This window comes from Artemia franciscana, chromosome 11 (genome assembly GCF_032884065.1).
Source record: "Artemia franciscana chromosome 11, ASM3288406v1, whole genome shotgun sequence".
Classification (NCBI taxonomy): domain Eukaryota; kingdom Metazoa; phylum Arthropoda; class Branchiopoda; order Anostraca; family Artemiidae; genus Artemia; species Artemia franciscana.
In genome coordinates, this window is record NC_088873.1 from 41,801,910 (window position 1) to 41,824,536 (window position 22,627).

At 35.1% G+C, this 22,627-nt stretch overlaps 1 protein-coding gene across 2 annotated transcripts in view; it reads right to left on the reverse strand.

The window, feature by feature from the left end:
* The window catches only part of LOC136033239 (EGF-like repeat and discoidin I-like domain-containing protein 3), a 118,409-nt gene extending 101,905 nt beyond the window's left edge, over positions 1–16,504 (reverse strand). Inside the window, exon 1 of one of the 2 annotated variants that reach the window (XM_065713953.1) lies at positions 16,318–16,504. The gene's annotated coding sequence lies outside the window, so the exon portion shown is untranslated. The remainder of the gene's footprint in view (positions 1–16,317) is intronic. The other variant, XM_065713954.1, reaches the window with a different exon arrangement.
* Between the last annotated feature and the right edge of the window lie 6,123 nt (positions 16,505–22,627).

A 22,627-nucleotide genomic window follows, 5' to 3' on the forward strand; every position in this document is an offset into this window, starting at 1 on the left:
AGGTTGTAACTGGGGTAGGGACCCATACGTGGATATTACATAATGACTCTGCACACGTGGGATGTGATGGAATCTTGCAATCCTTTCTAGATTTAATGAGGATGGGGTAATCTTACATGACTTGGTAAATTTCTTGGAAATGACGTAGCAGCGCAAACGTGGATGTTACGGGTGTTACAATGTACACGTGGGATGTCAACTAATACTTTAAGAGATATTTTTCTCAAAGAATCTTTATGCTCCAAGGATTTCTTGTCTATACCAGGATTTGAAAGGTATTCCTCCTCAGTGGAATGAAGCGCTAACCAGTTGGACTATGAAAGTCTTTCTAACGTTTTTGATTCGGCTAATACACTTTACATGATAACCTATTGTACCCAAGGAGAATCCCCTGTTCGTGCGCACTAGAATGAATAAATGAATTTTGTGTTCCCATATGGCTGCAATAACAGACACGCAGAGGGGAAAATCGATTACTACATATTGCTTAAATTTGGTATGTACATGCATGTTGAGTAATGCTTTAGAGAGTGTTATCAGATAACATTGCGGGTTTCCAGTGCATTTTCTTACTAATAGATTCTTCTACTCTTTTGGAACCTGAATTTGCTATCGGAGATAAAATAAAATCAAGAGTATCATTATGGGTAGAAGACGGTACCCTATCACATATAATCAAAAGTCTTTCTTTTCCTCTTCACTAAGCATAATTTTACACTTAAATTAAGGGCAGTGTTGAACGATCAAACAAATGTACATGAACTACAAGATGCTTAAATTGAACTAGTGAAATATACTAAAGTTTTATCCCGGAAAAAGAAATCTAAAGGACACAGACTTTCGAACATACACATTCTATTAATAAAAAATGTTATAAAATCTTGAACTCACTGAAAAATCTGTCAAAATACAACAAAAAAATGTGGAAAAAACATATAGAGGATAAAATATAAGCAAAAGAACCGTGAATTAAAGAAAGGTGGGAACCCTAGCAACCCATTCCAACGGGCCTAGAAACCAATTCCAACAGGGCTCCTAGCAACAAATTCCAACAGGACCCTTGCAACCTTTTCCATCGGGACGGGGGGGCAATCAATTCCAGGGAGTAGGGGTTTAGGCAAGACATCCTAAACGAAACACGCCATGACGATCACGCCACCATTTCACACTATGACTGCCCCTTCATGCACCCTCTGACACCACCTCATCATTCTTAAGACACTTTCCAGATATTTTCCTGTTAAAAATCATACATTAAATCCATTGGTTCACATTTTCACAAGCCATCCCTCCGTGATATACAATGTCAAGTCACACCACCGTATCAAACTGTGACTACCCTATCGCCTCCCCTCATCATTCCGAAGACATTTTTAGATACTTTAATTTTATAAATCATGCATTACATCCAATCGTTCATATTTTTGCAGGCACCTGCCCTCCCCTCAACGTGATTCACCATGTCAATTCCCGCCACCGTGTCATACTATGACTGCTTCTTGGAACCCTCTGACACCCCCTCATCATTTCTAAGAAATTTTCCCAAAATTTTTTGTTTAAAACAATGCATTAAGTTGTTTAGTTTTTTACGCAAGACATTCCTCCTTGTTACACCATGTCCACTAACGTCACTCTGCCATACTATGAATACCTCTCTGGCACCCTCTACTACCTCCTCATCATTCCTAAGACGTTTTTCATATATTTTCTTGTTAAAAATCATGCACGAAATCCGATGGGTCATATTTTCACAGCCTAACCCTTTCTGACACACCATGCCATTTCACGCCAATGTGCCACACTATGAATGCCCCTCTGGCACCCTCTAGCCGCCCCCCATTAATTTTAAGATGATTTTGAGATATTTTCTTGTTAAGAACCATGCATTAAATCCATTGCTTAATGTTTTCACAACTAAAACCACCGTGATACACCATGTCAATTCAAACCACCATGCGACACCATGAATGACCCCCTGGCACCCTCTAGTGTCATGTCATCATTCCTCAGGTCTTTTTCGGGTAGCTTTTAGCTAGAAATCATGCTTTAAATTCAATGTTTCGTGTGTGTTTGCAAGCCAGCTCATTGTGATACACCAGGTCAAATCACGCCACTGTGCCACACTATGACGACCCCTCTGGCACCCTCTCATCATTCCTAAGATATTTTTCAGATATCTCTTTATTAAAAATCATGCTTTAAATCCAATACTTCATGTTTATGCAAGCCAACTAACCGTGATACACTATGTCAATTCTCGCCATTGTGCTACACTACGGCCCTCTGGCAACCCCTCATAATTCTTAAGACATTTTGCATATATTGTCTTCTTAAAAATCATACATTAAATCCATTGGTTCATGTTTTTGCAATCAAACCCTCCTTGACACACCATGTCAATTCACACCATCTTGCCACAGTATTAATGGCCCCCTGGCACCCTCTAGCACTCCTTACCTTTCCTAAGACATTTTCCAGATAGTTTTTGTTACAAATCATGTATTAAGTCTATTGGTTCATGTTTTTGCAAGCTAAGTCTCAGAGATACACCATCTCAATTCACACTACCGTGCCACACTAATACTGGCCCTTCGGCAACCTCTAGCACACCCCTCATCATCCCTGCGACATCATCTAGATTTTTTAATAGAGTGACAACCAATCGCACTTCCCCTGATTCTGCCCCCCCCCCCCAGACCGCTTACGGAGGTTCCAGCTTGCGATTCTGCTGTTTCTCGCTCTGGTTCCAGTTCCATTCTCGGTTCCACCGATTCCAATTCCAGACCCACCGGTCTCGATTCCGATTCTGGTTCCATTTCTAGCACTTCTGCCCCCCCCCCCTCCTCAAATTTCAAAGTTCCGATTCCACCAGTTTTCGGGCATTACCTAAATCTTGCAAGTTATTATCAATATCTAGAACAATTCTAGCAAAATCTTGTCAGATATGATCAAACATGTTGCACTACACTATCAAAATATCTCCTGATAAAACAAAAATCTTCTATTGCATTATCAAAACCAAACTCGATACTATCAGAATCATGCAAGTTATTACAAAAGTCTTACATGGTATTATCGTAGTCTCGTAAGTTCTTAGTGAAATATCTTCAGTAACAATCAAAACCTGACTGATATTATCAAAATCAAATATGATGCTATCAAAATCATACTACCTATTAACGAAACTTAGCATACGGCGATCAAATTATGTCCGTCATTATCAAGATTAACAACTTCCAGCCATCTAAGTCTTCCATGATATTACCAAAGTCTGTTAAATTCTAGACAATCTTGTCTTCTATATATATATAAATAAGTTGTTTGTCTGTCTGTTGACTGACATCATGTTTGTGTGTCGACTGACGTCATCATAAGGATTGAGCATTATGCCGTCATGAAGTTGTTTGTCGACTCACGTCATGTTTGTCGACTGACGAAATTACAGACCGGGACACCGGGACACAAATAACGACCGGGACACAGGGAATGTAAATGACGGCCGGGACACTCAAAGAGAAATTACAGACTGGGACACCGGGACACAAACAACGACTGGGACACAGAGAATATAAATGACGACCGGGACACAGGGACACAACTACAACGGGGACACCGGGGGGGCACAAGGGGATATATAAATGACGACAGAGACACAAAGAATGTTCGATTAGAAATAATGAGGAATCATTAGAATAATGAAGTATAGATCTGAATACGGATTGTTTTTCCCATGGACAATTATATGTTGCATGTTCAAGAGTCGGTAAACCTGACAATCTATTCATATGCACAGACAAAGGGACAGCGAAGAATGTTGTATATTCGCAAGTTTTACGTAGTTAAAAACACACACACACACACATATATATATATATATATATATATATATATATATATATATATATATATATATATATATATATATATATATATATATATATATATATATATATATATATATATATATATATATATATATATATATATATATATATATATATATATATATATATATATATATATATATTCACAGGTGGGACACAGAGACGCAACTACTATGGCGCGTAACTAATATGGCGGGGGGCTTGGTGGGTGGTTGGAATTGTCTGCTAGGGTTCCCACCTTTATTTAATTCATGGTTCTTCTTGCATATTTTATCCTTTATAAGTTTTTTTCACGTTTGTTATTCGTTTCGTTGTGTTTTAACTGCTTTCTCAGTGATTTCATGATTTTATAATATTTTTGTATTAATAAAATTTGCATGTACAAAAGTCTGTATCCTTTAGATTTCTTGTTCTAGGATAAAACTTCAATAGATTTCACTAATGCAATTTAAGCATCTTGTTGCCCATGTACATTGGTATGCTCGTTCAAGAATGCCCTTAATATAATAGTAAAATTCTGTGTAGTGAAGATGAAAAGAAAGACTTTCGATCTTGTATGATGGTGTACCATATCCTAGCCTTAATGATACTCTCGCTTTTATTTAATATCTGATGGCACACTCAAGTTCCAATAGAGCAGAAAACCTTATTACTAAACATGTGCTAAGAGCAGCCCACAATAATGTCTGATAACTAATATGTCTGATCTCAGACATATAACAATAACTAAAGACATAGACAATAACTAAAATGTCTGATCTCTAAAGCAATACCTAGCATGCAGTTGCATACAAAATTTAAGCAATTTCTAGTAATCGATTTTCCTTTCTTGGTGTCAGTTATTGCAGCCATATTGGAACACGGAATGCATTTAATCATTCTAGTATGCGCGATCAGGGTATTCACCTTGCCTGCAATAGGTTATCATGTAAAATATATTTGCCGAATCGAAATGTTAGAAAGCTTCTCAGAGTCCAATTGGTTAGCACTTCATTCCATTGAGGAATCTTTGGATTATAAATCTTTGGATTATAAAGATTCCCTGAGAAAGAAGCATCATGAAAAAAGCGCAATCTCTTAAAGGATTATGTAACATCCCAAGTGTAAATCGTTATTACGTAACACCCACGTGTGTACTGACATTAAGTCGTTCCTAATAAATCTACCAAGTCACTTAAGATCCCCTCACTCCCAACTCACTCCCAAGCAAGGGATGCAAGATTCTGTCGCATCTCACGTCTGCAATATCATTACGTAACACCCGCGTGTGTGTCCTCCTCAGTTAAAACCGGAACTTCCCTGCTTGACTAACGGTCTCTAAAAAGTCCTGTTGTGTATCACCCCAAAACCCTTTACATAACAACCAATTTAAACCCTCCCTATTATGTAACAGACATCTGCATCTTGAATAAAACATTCCCTATGACATAGGTTAACTATGCACATGCGCTGTTGTGTTACGTCAGACCCAGCTGTGCGTAATAACAGCTTGAAGGGCTAGTAGCTCCCATAGTTTGCCCTCTATGGGTTGGTTTAAATAGACTGAACCGTCACTACTCTCTTTTGGGCTTTAATATGGCTCCAAAGTTTTATTTGAAAAACTGCTTTTGTGAAAAACTTTTTTAACTTAACATGCATGAAAATACAACTACATTTGTTTTAACAGGTGCAGTTAAACAAAGCAAATTTGCTTGATTCATTAGTTAATTTGTTAATTGGTTAATTTAATTTGACTAGTTTATTGACAAGAATTAGAGTGGGCTAAACTTTGCAACACCCAGATATCTTACCAAAGTCTAATCAATATTTTGTAGTATTTATCTATGATGTGCAGTAGCTGGAAATATTCAAAATTAAAGTTGCAAACCTACAAAAATTTCTGATGAAAGCCTGAAAACAGACTTTTCTAGCGAAAAACTGATATTTTTGTCTTGCTTGGGGTATTCAAAATTTAAAACGCACTCTTATCAGAAGAAAAAGAGCAAACAGCCCTGATACAGCCCTTTTAGCCCTATTATTTTCGAGATTTTCTTATGGTCATTTAAAAAATGTTAGCCTAATATTTCGATAAGTTTTAATTCTTAGGGCAACAGTTTGGTTACAAATCCTAGATTTACAACATTTCAATATAAATTAATCAAAATACTTGCAACCAGATCAAGAAATTACAAGATCCAGATCAACAGATGCACTTGGATAAAACACCCAAAAATAAAGTAATTCCATTGATAGTAGTAATGAAATTTTGATAGAATATTTTAGATAATTTTATAAATATATTTCCAGTATCTCGTCCTTCAATCAGTCAATCAATCAATCAATTTATTAATACTAAAAGAAAAACTATTCAAAAGTAAATCAGTTAACAGGCCCAAGAAGCTTTGCTTGTAATGGACCACAGAGAACAAGAATAAAACACTTTTATAATATATATATATATATATATATATATATATATATATATATATATATATATATATATATATATATATATAAACAAAAAAAAGCACTGGAACAAGACGAGGACATTTAACAGATAGAAGATTTAGAAGGAGATTTAAAATATAGCTGAAAATGATTTTAAAAGAAGAGAAGTGACATACAAATTGGGATAGAATTAAAAAGAGAGACAAAAATTATTGAACTGGAAAGAACAATTCTATGAAAATAACCATAAAAGTTATAACATTTATTTACAAGTGCCCTAGCTATTTTCTTTCACAATTACAATGGCAAACCACTAGAGAGTACAACGTATGTAAACCTGTTTTCAGAAAAAAAGCTATAAAAACGAATTCAGACAACGCGATAGAATAATTATTCTTTCGATAAAAATCGACTTTTCACCACCCTGATTAAAAGGTGTGACATTCCAGAGTTCCAGCCCATCTTTGATAACAGAAGAACAAGATTTGGAGTTCCCGCTATTCACCAGTCTGTCCAATTAATTATTCCGGGCAACTTATCTTGAATTGCCAAACTGATATTAAAGTACGGATTGAAAAGTGGTTTCAAATCAGGCGAAATGATGTAAAACCACATAAACAAGGATAATTTCAACAACGCAGACAGAATCCTAAACAAGATTCTTAGTAAATCATACCAGGTCTATAGGCTGTATTGTCAAAGGACGAAATTCCAGTGACAGCAGCGTCAGCAGTATAATTAGTCTCCTGAGCATAGAGATAAAAAAGGTACTTGTGTATCATTCAGAACACACTCAATAAGTGAAGTTAGGCAAGGTATCTTCTATCACTATGCGTCCCTTCTCGTAATGTTCCTTCTAGTAAGAGTATAAAGTCATGTTGTGTCCATTGACACACTTATCCAGGAAAAATATGGTTGTCTCTTTTTCAGTCTTTGGCAAATCCCAGATCTTCATTTCAAAATCCATGCTCAGGCACTTTCTTCTATCACTATGTGTAGCAAACAAAAGTGAGTTTTGTCTTTGTGGCTATGAAATCTTTTTTTCTCATAAAGTGCACCCGCATAGTAGTTTGTTTCACGAAAGAACCTAACTTCACTTATTGAGTGTGTTCTGAATAATACACGTGCCAAAAAAAAACACCTGACACCACTAATTTTTAACGTTAACTTGGAACCACGCCATTTTTTTCATTTTGAAACTATGATCCCAGCGGAGGTTTCAATTTGCTGAATATTTGAAAATAGTGAAATCTTCCTATTCGGCTCAGAGTATGGACATCGTCTGTCACTAAATCTCTTTAAACCTTGATAGGAAATTTTCAAAATGCAGTCCGTTAACAAAGTGATAAATGTGGTAGTCCTTTCCAAGCACTGCCAAATGTGGACTGGAAAGAGGAAACAGATGAGGCAGCAAAGATCCTACTGCCAAGGAAGTCATTGTCTGCCAATTTTCTAGAACTCTGCCGGTACACTAGCCACACATAGAACTTTGTGGAAAAATCAAAACTTTTAGAGGCTTTGCAGTGTTGCCAATTCACGTAGTCAGGCCCTATGGCATAGCAGCTCCAATACGAGTGACAAGGCCAAAGAAATGTTGTTGAAGCAGTTGGTCACACCAAAAAGTAAACACTCTAATTTGACTTACGATGTTGTTCAGAGATTGACCAACGTAAAATACAAGACGTGAGCATTGTGCAATGAGCTTAGGGTAGGCAATGAGCTTAGGGTAGGGTAGGCTGAAGTCGGTTCAAATCAAGTAACTCATTCTAGTTACCAAGTTTATTGTAAGGTGCTAATCAAACTTTGTTTTGTCTAGGGCATGTTTCGAGCCAAAGGAAGGGGATATGGCCCTCACTAGATCCACCAACGGCCTCGCTTACATAAGTACTGTAGATTAACTATTTAGCTTTAATATGACATAACAAAAGACTTTTGCAGATGCCAAAAAAAATGATTTTAGTCCTCCGCATTTCTAGGATTATCTTTTTTGGAGAAAAGGAGGGAGCTGAGTTTTTTATATTCTTTACATTCAGTTCTCGTTTTAGCTGTCTTGGCATAAGTAGCTTCGCTTTCTAAGAAAATTGTCCTCCATATTCCTCATAAATTGCACAAATTCTTCTTGAGAACTGGGAATGATCCGTCGAATTCGGCTTGAGTGCCAAGACCTGAATTGGGAAAAAGGCTGCGAGGACTTCCCCCTTGAACAATTTGTTCGATAGTTTTGCGTACATGTGCATATTACGAAGTGAAATTTAAGAATCATGAAATAACTTCCCTGTCTCCTTCTGTTTTCACAGCCTCCCAGTCTCTTTTTCTGATTCTTCATAATAGAATTTCAGCCGATAGCTAACCCCCAATGACATAAGAAATTGTAAGAAAAATTAGGGTACCAGGTGATCTGTTACCTTGCATTGCACATTTTGTTCTTTTCATAGGATCATGACTTTCTTTGTCAATAAGCAATAATTCCATTTGCAAGATGATTTGTTTGATGTGATTGAAAGAGAGTGGATACTCATTAACAGTCCCTGCCTGTTGTAGTATATACCTGTAAACTTACCGTATGAAGCTAGGTTATATTACTTCACTTAAAAAAATGAACTTTAAATTTCAGTCTCTTCCGTTCCTTAGATGTTTTTTTCGTATATTTTTCTACAGCACCAAAGGGATAAAGGCCTGCTTTGTTGCATACACCTATTTTTATAATGAAACAGCTTTGCTTGTTTTACCTGGCTGCGTGTTTTGATAGTCTGAGATACTATGTAATGTTGACATAGCATAGTTTAATTTTCATTGAAAATAAACTCAGCTAAATTTAAAGCGGTGGTCAATAATCACAGTTCACCATTAATAGAAAAAATGATTATGTTTGTATCAGCAATGATTTATTTACATAACATGATCCGTATGATTACCATTATGCTGGAAACAAAATCTGCTCAATTAAAAAATTCTGAGGTTGAGCTTTTTGTAGCTTTTGAAAAAAAATACTTTCAAAGGAAGTAGTGGAGAACATGCAACTCAAGAAACAAAAAGCAACCGATTTTGTACGAACAGGACTAAGTGGCTTTTATGAAGATTGTTTCATTAAAATCTAACGGAATCGCTGCGTCTATGTTATAATTAATGAGTCCACTGGCGCATCTTCTAAAAAGCTTCTAGCAGTTGGTGCAATATTTTGTAACAATGACCTCTCAGCGGGAGCTGATATACCCGATGTTGTTGAGTGCCCAACTCTTCAGCCAAGGCGATATTTGAGGAGCTAAAGAAGTGCATAGTAGAAAGACACAAGCCTCCCCTGCAAATAACATTGGCTTTTGCTCTGACACTTCAAACTCTACTATGGGAGCTAACAAAAGCGTTTCGTTCATGATAAAACTTTGATTGAGTTGTATGAATTAAGATTGTTTAATTGAATCGCTGCTTCTCTGTTATAGTTGTTGAGTCCACTGATGTATCTTCTAAAAAGCATCTAGCAGTTGGAGTAATATTTTGCAATGATGATCTCTCAGTTGAAGCTGATATACTTGATGTTGTCGAGTGTCCCAACTCTTCAACCAAGGCAATATTGAAATCCTCCTGCCAACTGGCCCATCTTGTTGCTTCATAAGCATGCAATAAATTGCCAAACTCAATGGAAGACATCTGTCGCCCATATATTGTCACTTCACATATAGCTAAAAGATACAACATGCTTCTCTTGAATTTCAAACGTTCTACTAAGTTCACATGCATAGGATTCTGCAGGCTGAGCAGACTTGACGACTTTCAGTCAAAGTTGCTGTGGACAGAATTTTTGAATAATGGGTGCTCTAAGTGCCTACTACAGACTTCTGCTAGTTGAGGATCCCACAAAGCTCACTGAACTCGCATGCACAAATCTGAACCAAGTCATGAAGTGTATGTTTATTTTTGTTGCCTTTACATTGGGATTACTTACTTAATTTAATGTAGCTTTTCAAGCTGACAAACCATTGTTTTATGACCTGAAACTAGAAACTGGACCTCTTATCAAGGAACTGCCTTTAAGCTTCATGAAGAAGGACTATGTGAAGACAACAAATGCATTCCAACTTGATGTGAATAACCCAAGTGTTTACCTTCTTTACCTTCCCCTCAAAGTGTTTATTTGGGTCAAAATGGGCAGGACTCAATTTTAACACTAACATTAGATCCTGGTGTGCCCCATGATGCAGTTGGAAAGATCCTCAGAGCTGCGCCATTTTTTTAGGTAGAAGCTGTACAACAGATCCAAACGCAATTTTTTTTTTCGATGATGACATTTACAAATATATAGAAACGGTTGACCCTGTAACGGCTCTGTTATATTTTGCCAGATCTGTCGACAGACAACTTATCCCTTTTTTTGAAAACATTCAAACAATGTTTCAAACAATAGGCTTTCCCCACGAACTCTGCGGGTGCATTTTCCCCTAAAGAAATAGTTATTTGATCTTTCAACTATACTGAACAAAATGGTTGTCTCAAAATTTCGATCAGATAATTTTGGGAAATAAATGGACGGGAGAGGGGGGCCAGTTGCCCTTCAATTTTTCGTCACTTAAAAAGGGCATTATAATTTTTAATTCCCGTTCAAATGCGCCCTCTCCCAATGTTCTAGGACCATTATTTCCGTACAATCACCCCTTGAAAAAAATTGGCAAAAATATAAAAATTCCACATTTTCGTATATAGGAGCTTGAAACTTTTACGATAGGGTTCTCGGGTACGCTGAATCTAATGGTGTGATTCTCATCATGATTCCTTGAATTTTAGCAGGTATTTCACCCCTAATTCAAAGATAAGGCAGATTTTCTGAGGTTCAAAGCTTTTGATAGTGTTTGATGAAATGTTTGACAATGCAACTGATAAAAAAAATCTCCTAATTTTCGAGATTTCAAGATGGACGCGTTTTAGTTAAAAATGACTCATTTTTGGATGCTCAGGGGACACATTTATGGACTAAAAAGTTGACACCCCTGCTTTAAAATCGTCAGCGTCAGTTGAAACACTTTTGTTTTATATAGAAGTGGCTTTTTCAATGTGAAAACGAAAATACTAAGTGACAAAACTTCTGAAAAATTGCTGTATAAATAAAAAGAGGTAAATATATAGTGGTTGACCGCTTCTGAAGGAAAGATACTAAACAAATCAAAGTAGTACCATTCGATTCCTTATTTTATCCTATAGCCAAATATACGGCTGCTTTTACGAAAATGCACCTCCTCTCCCCCCCCCCTGGATGATCCTGGTTTAGCAGAAAGAATATACATAAAAAAGGCACTTGTATGATAAATGAATGCCCTACCGCTCAAGTTGTGCATTATTTTACGCAGTATAGAAACTGTTTTTTTTTCGTTAGTTTCTTTCAGATTAGCGTAAGACAAGACAAAGAGAATAGGTGGAAAATACATTAATTAAGCTATATATTTGCACATTAGGGGGGGGGGGTAGAGTATTTGGACAGTGAGAAGTTAGAAAACAATTCTTGCTACATAATATGCAGAATGCAAGGCACAAAGACCCACTATACTTTATTCCGACCCCCCCCCCACTGGGTGATCCTGGTATTGCAGAAAGAATATACATAAAATAGGCACTTGTAAGATAAATGCCCTACCGCTCAAGTTGTGCATTCATTGACGCACTATAGAAACTGTTTTTTTTTTTTTTTATAGTTTCTTTCAGGTTAGCGTGAGACAAGACAGAGAGAATAGGTGGAAAATATATTAATTAGACTATACATTTGCATATTGGGGGGGGGGGTAAGTATTTGGACAGTGTGAAGTTAGAAAACAATTCTTACTACATAATATGCAGGAATGCTAGGCACCCAGTCCCGCTATACTTTACCCCGACCCCCCCCCCCTAATGTGCAAATATATAGCCAAAGTTTTTTTTCTAAAGTATTATATTTTATCTTGCTTTGGTATATTTCATTAGGATTGAGTGTCAAAGAAATATATTAGAAGAACATTAGGTAGGGCGTATATCATACTAGAACCATAAAAATAGATTACAAAACACTAAACCAATGAAATTTGTATTCGTCAAATAAACCAATTGAATTTGTATTCGTCAAATGGAATTTGTACTCGTCAATACATCGCTCTTTGCCCTAAGTTCTGTTTTGTTTCAATTCTTTAAGAATTACCCCTGAATTACAAAAGCCGTTTAATTAGAATAATGTCTGGTTTTAAAGTACTAAAAAAACTTTAGCGTAAAGAGCAAGATATTGACAAGGGAGCGAACCCCCCTCATGTACGTAATAATTTCTTTTTGTTTTAAGTTTTAATGTTGCTCCTTACTTTCAGTTGAAAAAACTTGTTTTTTTTAAATTTAATTTCTAATTGTTTTTTAAGTAATACTGGGAAATCCTACTCCTCTTCATGGAAAATTCCCTTTCCCTTTGAAAAATTTCTCCACAGAAAGATCCTCCCACGTAAATATTCGCAAAATATCTAATATTCTAATATTCTTCTAAAATGTTTCTTTGACGCTCAATCCTAATGAAATATACCAAAGTAAGATAAAAAATATAATACTTTAAAAACAAATTCGGGCTATATATTTGCAAATTAGGGGAGGTAGGGATAAAACATAGCGGGTCTGCATGCCTAATGCGATAGGTACAATTATTCTGCATATTTGGTAAGAATTGTTTTCTAACTTGACATTGTCCAGGTACTTTCCCCCTTCCCACCCTCCACCCTTAATGTGCAAATATATAGCCTAAATTACATATTTTCCATCTATTGTGTCACTATTATTTGTCTTGTCTCACGCTAAGCTGAAAGAAACTAGAGAAAAAATGGTTCTATAGTGTGTCAATGAATTAACAACTTGAACGGTAAGGGTTTATCATACAAGTACCATACAATTTTCAATAGTGTTAAATCGATTAGATAAAGTATTTTCAATCAATAGATTTTTTCCCTCTTTGGTACAAAACGGCAGAAAACGCCACTTAGATGTGGCACAATTTTTTTTGGCACAATAATTTATAACTTTTTTTAAATGAGCCTTTTCCTGGTTTTCTAGGACCATCAAGTCAATACCACCCCCCCCCCCCCCAAAAAAAAAGACACAATTAAACACGGCTCGGTGAACTGGAGGAAAAAAAAATTAAATTTTTCGCATTTTTCTAGATAGGGGCTTGAAACCTTTGTAATAGGTTTCTCTGATATTCTAAATTTGGTCCTCTAGTTTTTATCAAGATACTTTCTTTCATTTGACTTGATTATTTTCTTTCTTTCCTTGTTGATGTTACGATAAATAAAAACTAAATTGTTTTCAGTAAAGCGCAAATGACATTTCAATCTTTACTAGGTATAGGGATGTTAGCCCTACTCTTTTTATTGTAGTTTCTGTTGTTTTTACGTCATGCCTGATTATTTAATATAATTTCTGTACGTTTTGGGTTTCACTTACTTAGTAACGGTGATTTATGTTCGTTTTAAACTTGAATTATTATTTGACTATATTTCCGCGGGGGAAAATAAAGGTTCAATGTAGGATTAAGGCTTAAAGAGGCTCTTTACTTTTCTTTGAAAAATTTCTTTTGTGAAAAACGATTTTTAGCTTAATCACCATAAAAAGTCAATTCTTTTCAGTAGATATTATTATTGAAACTCCTTTTTGTATAGTTTCGGTTACTATTAGGACGAGTAGCTTCTTACTTAGTATTCGAGGTGGACCAATAAAACTTTAAAAAACGCAACAAAATTTGTTTATATGCATTTTTGTTTTATTTTTTTTTGAGCTGGATAAAAATTTCGGGAAGGGTTCAAATCTCCTAATCTCCCCTTACCCCTGAATACGGCCTTGGTGTCAACGTTCAGTTTTAAAAAAGAATGAAGAAAGTGTAAAAATACAAATACCAAAAACTTTTACGACCCGGTTTGCCAATATCTGGAATAGCACAAAAAAAAAAAAAAAAAACTGACCACAAAGATAAACCAATAAATGTTTAGAAAGAATTTAAAATATTTTCCTGGCGACAGTTCAAAATTTACAAGAATACGTGCAAGGGTTAAATAATAACTCGTGCGAACAAATATAAAAGTTGATGACGGGAATAGACTTCATTTGCAGTTGTCCGACTATCTACAATCTTTGATTACCATACAAACCTTGTAGGGGTGCAATCAAGCAAATCAGAAACTTTAAGCAAATTTATTTCCTACACAACAAATTACAAGTTACCAGATGATGAATTATCTGAACGGGTATAGTTATGATTTACTACCGTGACTGAAGTGTTTACCCCAATTGAAAATGTGGCAATTAAGTATAATTAACACGCCAATGATACCCCTTTTGCAGGTTGTTATTTAGATCAGCATTTGTCCATATTTATGTTCAAAAGGTGGAGCACGAATATTACCCAAGGCCCGCCTATGACTTTATAATGGAGGGGGGTTGACAAACACATTGGAATAGCAAAAACTGTTTCTTGACGTCTAATGTTAATAAAAAGCAAAAAGTAATGTCAATTTTTCCTCCAATTAAATTGGGAGACCCCACCCCAAATGTTACACCTCTCGGAAATAAAATCTTACCTATTCCACTGGCCCAAAAACTTTTGGAATAGCAAAAACTGTTTCTTGACGTCTAATGTTAATAAAAAGCAAAAAGTAATGTCAATTTTTCCTCCAATTAAATTGGGAAACCCCACCCCAAATGTTACACCTCTCGGAAATAAAATCTTACCTATTCCACTGGTCCAAAAACTTTTGGAATAGCAAAAACTGTTTCTTGACGTCTAATGCTAATGAAAAGCAAAAAGTAATGTCGATTTTTCCTCCAATTAAATTGGGAAACCCCACCCCAAATATTACCCCTCTCGGAAATAAAATCTTACCTATTCCACTGGTCCAAAAACCTATCTTTCCAACACCCTTTGCACCATCCCAATGCATAAATTGCACCCCCAATTCATAATTTGCACCCCCAATGCATAAATAAATTCAAACTTAAAATACATTATTTTCATTATTTTAATACATAATTTTAATACGAAAACTTTCCATGGTCTTAAGAAGAGCTTTTTTCTATTGTTTCTTGCTAAAACACTTGAAATATACAAATAAGGGGATGAGACATAAGACGAGATGTAAATTCTACATAGGCCACTCTAAATAATCGCCAAAGTCATTCTGAGATATTGCAGATATACTATTTTGATAAAAATAGCAGCATAGTGCGTTTTGGTTTGCATCGTTACTTAATCGTGAATAGATTCTAGATAAAACGTTAAGTCACAGTTAAAACGAAATTCATAGATAAAAGTTAAGTACAAAAGTGTTTAGGTCGGTCAGAAACAAAAATGTCACACACCCCCCCCCCCACCATAAAATTTGAAGTCCCCTTGCCAAATCTTTCTTCTCCCAACTCTACCTCAAAGTTATAACTTCATCCTCAAAACCATTCCCAAAATAATGTAGATAATCTATTGCGATATCCTGGATACACGTAGTGCCTTATAATGTACGTCTGCCCCCTCTCCTCAAGCCAAAATCTGAGGTTCACTTGGTCTCTCTGGCGCTCCCTGAGAATCTAAGCTCGATTCAAAGATGTGGTTGGCTTTTCTACATTCGAATCCCCCGCGGATAAAGAATAAACAAGAAAACACATTTATATAAATCACAACCAGCACATACTGCACTCAGGGACAAGTATACCCCTTGCCCGTTTGGCTACGCTAATATGTTACCCCTCATTCCTTATCAACCCCTTTGAAAACATCTTCATTTATTACTCCTACTACCCAGTTATTAAAATTATTGAATAATTTCAATAACTATATTATTAAAAAATTTATTATTTGATAAATTATTGTAAAGAAAAATAGATGGGACTACTCCATACTAAATAATCGGATAAATATAAAATATATGACTATCAAGCAATATCATAATATACTATTGCTTATCAAAAAACAACTTATGCCCCGTGACAAAAATAATAAAAGTACAGTTTATTAAGTAATAAAAAACTTTCTTACCAGTACCGTAAAGTTAAATCACCAGAAATATCTAAAGTATTCCAACTTAAATCTAGAGAGCAACTATTTCAGAGCTTCACGATTTCAGCGGTATCAGCATAGTGAAATCCAACAAGAGCCGACCAGCAGCCCAATCACATCACTTATCGATATATAACCGTGCTCGAATGGATCGGAAAGACAAATAGGCGGGCTGGATAAGTTCGACAGCTTCTGAAGATGTGATTTATCCATGTTCCAGAGCTTTACTTGCGCGTTTAACGTGGAAAAAAAAAATCACTTTTTCAGTTAAAGATATTAATTCTAGAAACATCTTGCTTAATGAGGTAGGATTCTAAAAATCTATGGTATTCCCGTACAATCCAGAACAAGCTCGAGAAGTGAAGTTAGGTTGATAATAAAGAAATATACAAAAACATGATGAAAATATAATAGTTTATATAATAATATATTTTGGAATATATATTTGCACATTAGAGAGGGAGGTAAAGTAACTTTACCCCCACCCCACTCCTATTATGCAAGTATATAGCCCAAATTATACAAGTCCAATGCATTCTATTCCCAGTCATTTGTCTTTGTGGGTATGAAACCGGTTATCATAGATCTTACATTAAGTAAACTTCTCGTGTGTTCTGGATTGTATGAAAGTACCATATTTATCTACGTTTGAATTACTGACTTTAATTTTGTGAGTCAGCATTTTGGTTAAGTAATTAACCAAAAACTTAAATCATTAAGAACCAAGGACATCAAAATAAAACTTTGCTGTCCCGATGACCTATCTTAGGAATAATCATATATGAAAACTTAGCTTGTCTACGATTTTTTGTTGTTGTTCATTTCAAAATTATGTTTTAAGCGCTGAACCGCATTTTTGTCAATGTTGCCACATTGGGCTATGAAAGTAAATAAGCGAAACTAATCAGTTAAATTTGACAGCGCTTTTCGTCCGTAGAATTTCACCCTTAACAATTTGTTGACAACTAAAACAATCAGGTTTAATTTTCGATGGTCATGGTAGCTTAAAAAAGTGCCTTTGGTCACTGGAATAGAAAGGCGTATCAGCTATTGATCCTTCAAAAAAGGAGACAGGTAATAAGCAATATATAATTGGAAGATTCAGCATTGAAAAGGACGGTAATTTAGTGCATAATTTCCTTTCTAAACTGGGTACAATAATAACACAATTCTGCCTTCATTCTCAAATGATAAATCATATCTAACTAATGTTTACATTCTTTTTCAGTTTAACTGAATCTGAGCCACCCCTCCCTTTTTCCCAAAATACTTGGCTGGGTTCCTAGGGTAAATAACAGTAAAGTGCTGTTTTTTTTAATTTTACATCGCAAACAGTTCGTGGTAACGAACTAATTCAGGAGCGGCTTGGCACAATAGCAATTTACTGAAACTGTAAAATTCAGAATTTTGATAAAAATATATACATCAAAGGAATTGAATTTTTTTTGCTGATTTCAAATACGCAAAATTCATGAAGCAGTTTTATGTTAGCAGTGAGAAAATTTCTGTGATTTTTGAAAAAAGAAAAACACCCCCCAAAAGTCAAGAAATCTTAAAGAAAATTGAACCATCCCAATTTGTCCTACCTTCTCTTTGGGGAACCGATTTTACATATGGAGATGTCCTGGGGGAATAGTCCCAGAGAATTTTTAAGTAGGGTTGGATTGGTCGGTGTATTTATCCATGGGGGAATTTTCTGTGGGAGAAATCTTCCAAGGGAGATTTTAACACGGAAAAATTTAACAGGGGTGAATTTACTCTGGAATAAATTTCCATTAGTGGCAAAAATTTCTAAGGAGGGTGTTTTCTGGCATGAATTGAACAAGAATCAGATATTAAATAAAAAAAGTTCTTTTTTCGAAAAAAAGTAAGCCAAGAAGAGTTTTCCAGGCGGAGTTTCCGCAATAAATTTTCTGTGGGAATTTTCAGTGAGGATAGAATTGTCATTTTACACGGTAGGAACTTCCCATCCAGGAATTTTTTGTGCGGCTTTTTTCCATGCAATGGGAAGCGGATTTCTCTGCATTATTTGTAAAACGATCAGTAATTAAATTTTAAAAAAATTAGATTTTAACGACTGAAAGTAAGGAGTAACATTGAAACTCAAAACGAACAGAAAGAATTCCATATATGAGGGGACTGCCCCAACCTCAATAGTTTACCTTGCTCTTTACCCTAAAGTTTGACAGTTTGCTCCAATAGAAGCACAAATCATTCCATTAGAATAAGAAGATTTTTTAAATTAAAAAAAAAAAATTAGCGCGAAGACCTAGGGATTGAAGAAGGGGCAGCCACATCAAATACAGAATAATTTCAGTTCGGTTTAAGCTTACTTTCCATCGATTTTTTTTTCGACCGTCAAGTTGTTTTTTCAAAGTTAAGACATTCGACTGTGCTTAGCCTTGAGATATCGCTGACTCGAAGCTAGACAAATACCATTTTATTCCTAGCGAAATTTCTAAAGGTTTCTCTACTTCACTTTTTTGCTCTCTGTAATCTATTGTTCTCTATTATATAATTTCTTTGAAAACTGCTTTTGGAAACATATCTTAAAAAGTAATTTTTATAAAATGAACGAAAGCAACTAATTTATTACATTATAACTAATTCATTTATAACTAATTTATTTATAATAATTAATAATTAATTATAACTAATTTATTTATAACTAATTTATTACAAGGACAAAGCTCCTTTTCAACCTGTGTCTTTGAAATGTTATGGCATAAGTGAGGGGCAGAGGGCTCAGTCAACCCCCTTAATGTCGAAAGTTATTTTTCCTATAAAGTCTAATTATTATTTTTTTTCTATTTTGACAGTATTATCAGATTTATTTATTATCTTTATACATACATTATATTAAAAAAAATTATCCTTTAACAAATTATATAATGACAATATTGTTAAAAGTGATCCCCTCATATATTTAATAAAAATATACGAATATAGATGTTCGTTACGTAAGTTAATTTGTGAGTTACGTATATTCATTACTAATAAAAACGTTCGTAAATAAAATTGAAAGTTCTAGTGTCCTTTTTAAGTAACCGAATAAATTTGAGGGCAACTAGGCCCCCTCATCCGCCCCTTTTTCTCAAAATCGTCCTATCAAAACTTTGAGAAAGCGAGAAAGCCATTTAGCCAAAAAAGTGAAATTCATATGCAAATTTCGTTTTAATTATTCACGCACGGTGAGCCAATATCAAAACCTGAATTAATTCAAAAACTTTCAGAAATTAAATAAAAAAAACAAGTTTTCTCAACTGAAAGTAAAGAGCTACATTAAAACTTAAAGCTAACAGAAATTATTGCGTATATTAGTGAGTTTGTCCTCTCCTTAATACCACGCTCTTTACGCTAAAGTATTTTTAGTAACTTCAAAAGAGTTATTTTTTCTAATTAAACGGCCTTTGTGATTCAGGGGTCATTCTTATAAAATTGGAACAAAATTCCAACTTTAGCGGAGAGAGCGAGGTATGGATGAGAGGACAGACCCCTTATATACGTAATCTATATATATAAAAATAAGTTGTCTGTGTGTGGATCTGTGGATGGATCAGGTGACGTCATGTTTCGGCTGACGTCATGAAATTAGTTGCCATCATTTTTGCTTTGACGATGCTTAGTATATTGTAAAACACATTAATTTGGTTAATAATATACCATTTAAAACACCAAAATGAACATGCTGGAGTAGTCACTCGGTGAGAGAGGGTGTCAGAACGGAGAATGAAGGTCCCAGGTTCAAATCCTGGTTGGGCTAAAAAAGGTAAAAAACTAAAAACTAAAAAAAAACTGAAAAAACTAAAAAAAGGCAAAAACTACAAAAAAAACTAAAAACTAATAAAAAAAATAAAAAAGCTAAAAAACTAAAAAAACTAAAAAAAAAAAAGTAAGAAGAAAAAACGAAAAAAAATTAAAAAAGCTAAAAAAAAAGAGAAAAACCAATAAAAAACTAAAAAGAAAAAAAGGAAAAACCGCGCAGTTAGATGAAGATCCACCTGGACAGCGAGAGTCAAAATATATCAAAACTGAAAATGATAGCGATGATGATTGGGTTTGGGATCTTGACTTGGATAAGGTCATCAATGCCTACTAGATTTTAGTTAAAAAAACAAAGGTTCGGCGATATGTATTTCATAGTGAAGCTGAAAAATAAAGAAGAAAAAGAAAACTGAAAAAAGAAAAAATGTAAAAAACTAAAATATACTAAAAAGAAAAAACACTCAAAGAGAAATTACAGACCGGGACACAAATGACGACCGGGACAGAGGGAATATAAATAACGACCGGGACACTCAAAGAGAAATTACAGACTGGGATACCGGGACACAAATGACGACCGGGACACAGGGAATATAAATGACGACCAGGACACAGGTATTTAAGAATATCGTTCAAAGACAAATTTTTAATTGTAAGAAGACCGTTGAAAGAGAAATTTCTAATTGTAAAATGACTGAAGAGCCTACAATGGCAACGGTACCAACTGCATCAATGACGCGTGCGAAACGTCAACCCCAAGTCAAATTCGTGCATTGTTTGGCATCATTTTAACTACTTGCTCTCCATCAGCTCCTACAGAGTTATGGGAAAAATATAAGTCAAAAATGTCCGAAGATATACTCCATCGAAAACAGTTAGAGACGTCAGATATGACTTTTGATTTTACATCAGAAATTTATAACTACACTTTAGTTATTATAGAAGATTTGTGCGTACGTATGGCAAACAAACCTCTTCAGGATTTGGGAATGCCTTCACCTAACCGTATCGCTGCTGTTTCGACATGTGTAGAATTGGATCGTGAACAAAGTTACAGTACGAGTGATCTATTGTCGTATGTACAAAATAACATTTCCAAGTTAACGTCGGAACAAAAAGACATTTATGATACGATAGACTCAATTTCAGGACGTATACAATTATCTGCTGATTTCTGTAATTTAGTGACGTCCAAAAATGAATTGATTGAAAAAGTATTTCCGTATATTCTAAAAAATTATAAAAATAATAAATGGCTAAGTGAAAGAGCGATTCTCGCACCCAAAAATATAGACGTCCACGAAATCAACAATATTGTTTTGACCAAGATTCGAGACCAGGCAGTCCTTTACAAGTCAGTCGACACAGTTTTGGAACCAAATGAAGCGGTTAATTATCCATCTGAATTTTTAAATTCCATAGATCTTTCAGGGTTTCCACCACACGTGCTACAACTAAAAATAGGCGTACCAATAATACTTATAAGAAATATCAACCCACCAAAGCTTTGCAATGGCACGCGACTTGCCGTAAAAAAAACAATGGAAAACCTAATAGAGTCATTATTAGTACATACGGCTTTGTATATGCACAGACAATGGGAAAGCCAAGAATGTTGTATATTCGCAATTTTTACGTAGTTTAACTCCTGCAGACGAAATGAATGCTTGCCTGAAAAATTCTAATTTATGGGCACACGTAAAAATATTAAAATTAACTACAAATATGCGTGTCCGATTGCAAAACGATGACTCTGGTCAAACATTTTCAGATCAATTGCTGGTAATTGGAAACGGAAAGCTCCCAGTAGTGGGAAAGCCAAAAATGTTGTATATTCGCAATTTTTACGTAGTTTGAAACACATATATAAATCTATCTATATTCACAGGTGGGACACAGGGACACAACTACAATGGCGCGTAACTAATATGGCGCGTAACGACTTACGCGCGCGGGGGGGCTTGGGGGGGCGCGAAGCGCCCCACCAACTAGGTGTTGGGGTGGCGCGAAGCGCCACCCCAACAGCTAGTAAAAATATATGAATATAGAAGTTCGTTACGTAAGTTGATTTGTAAGTTATGTATATTTATTACTGATAAAACCGTTTATAAATAAAATTATATGTTCTAGTGGCCTTTTCAAGTAACAAAAAAATGGAGGGCAACTAGGCCAACTCCCCGCCTGTATTTTCCAAATCTTCTGATCAAAACTTTGAGAAAGCCATTCAGTCAAAAAAAAAGTAAAATGTTCGTTTCAATTTTTAATGTCGCTCCTAACTTTCACTTAATTTTTTTTTTTTTTTTATTTAATTCAAACTGTGTCCTTTAAAAATATTTGATTATTGAAGCTATTCCGATTTCTAAGAACAATATGTACTAAACTAGAAACTTTTGGCCTTCCTTCTTAAGGTTTATGAATTGTTGTAATCCCTTGTCAAAAAAGCGAATCGTCATTTGTAAGAAATTGCAAATATTCGTTTTTTCGGCTTTCCTACTGATATTATATAATTGGTTGTGTTCAAACC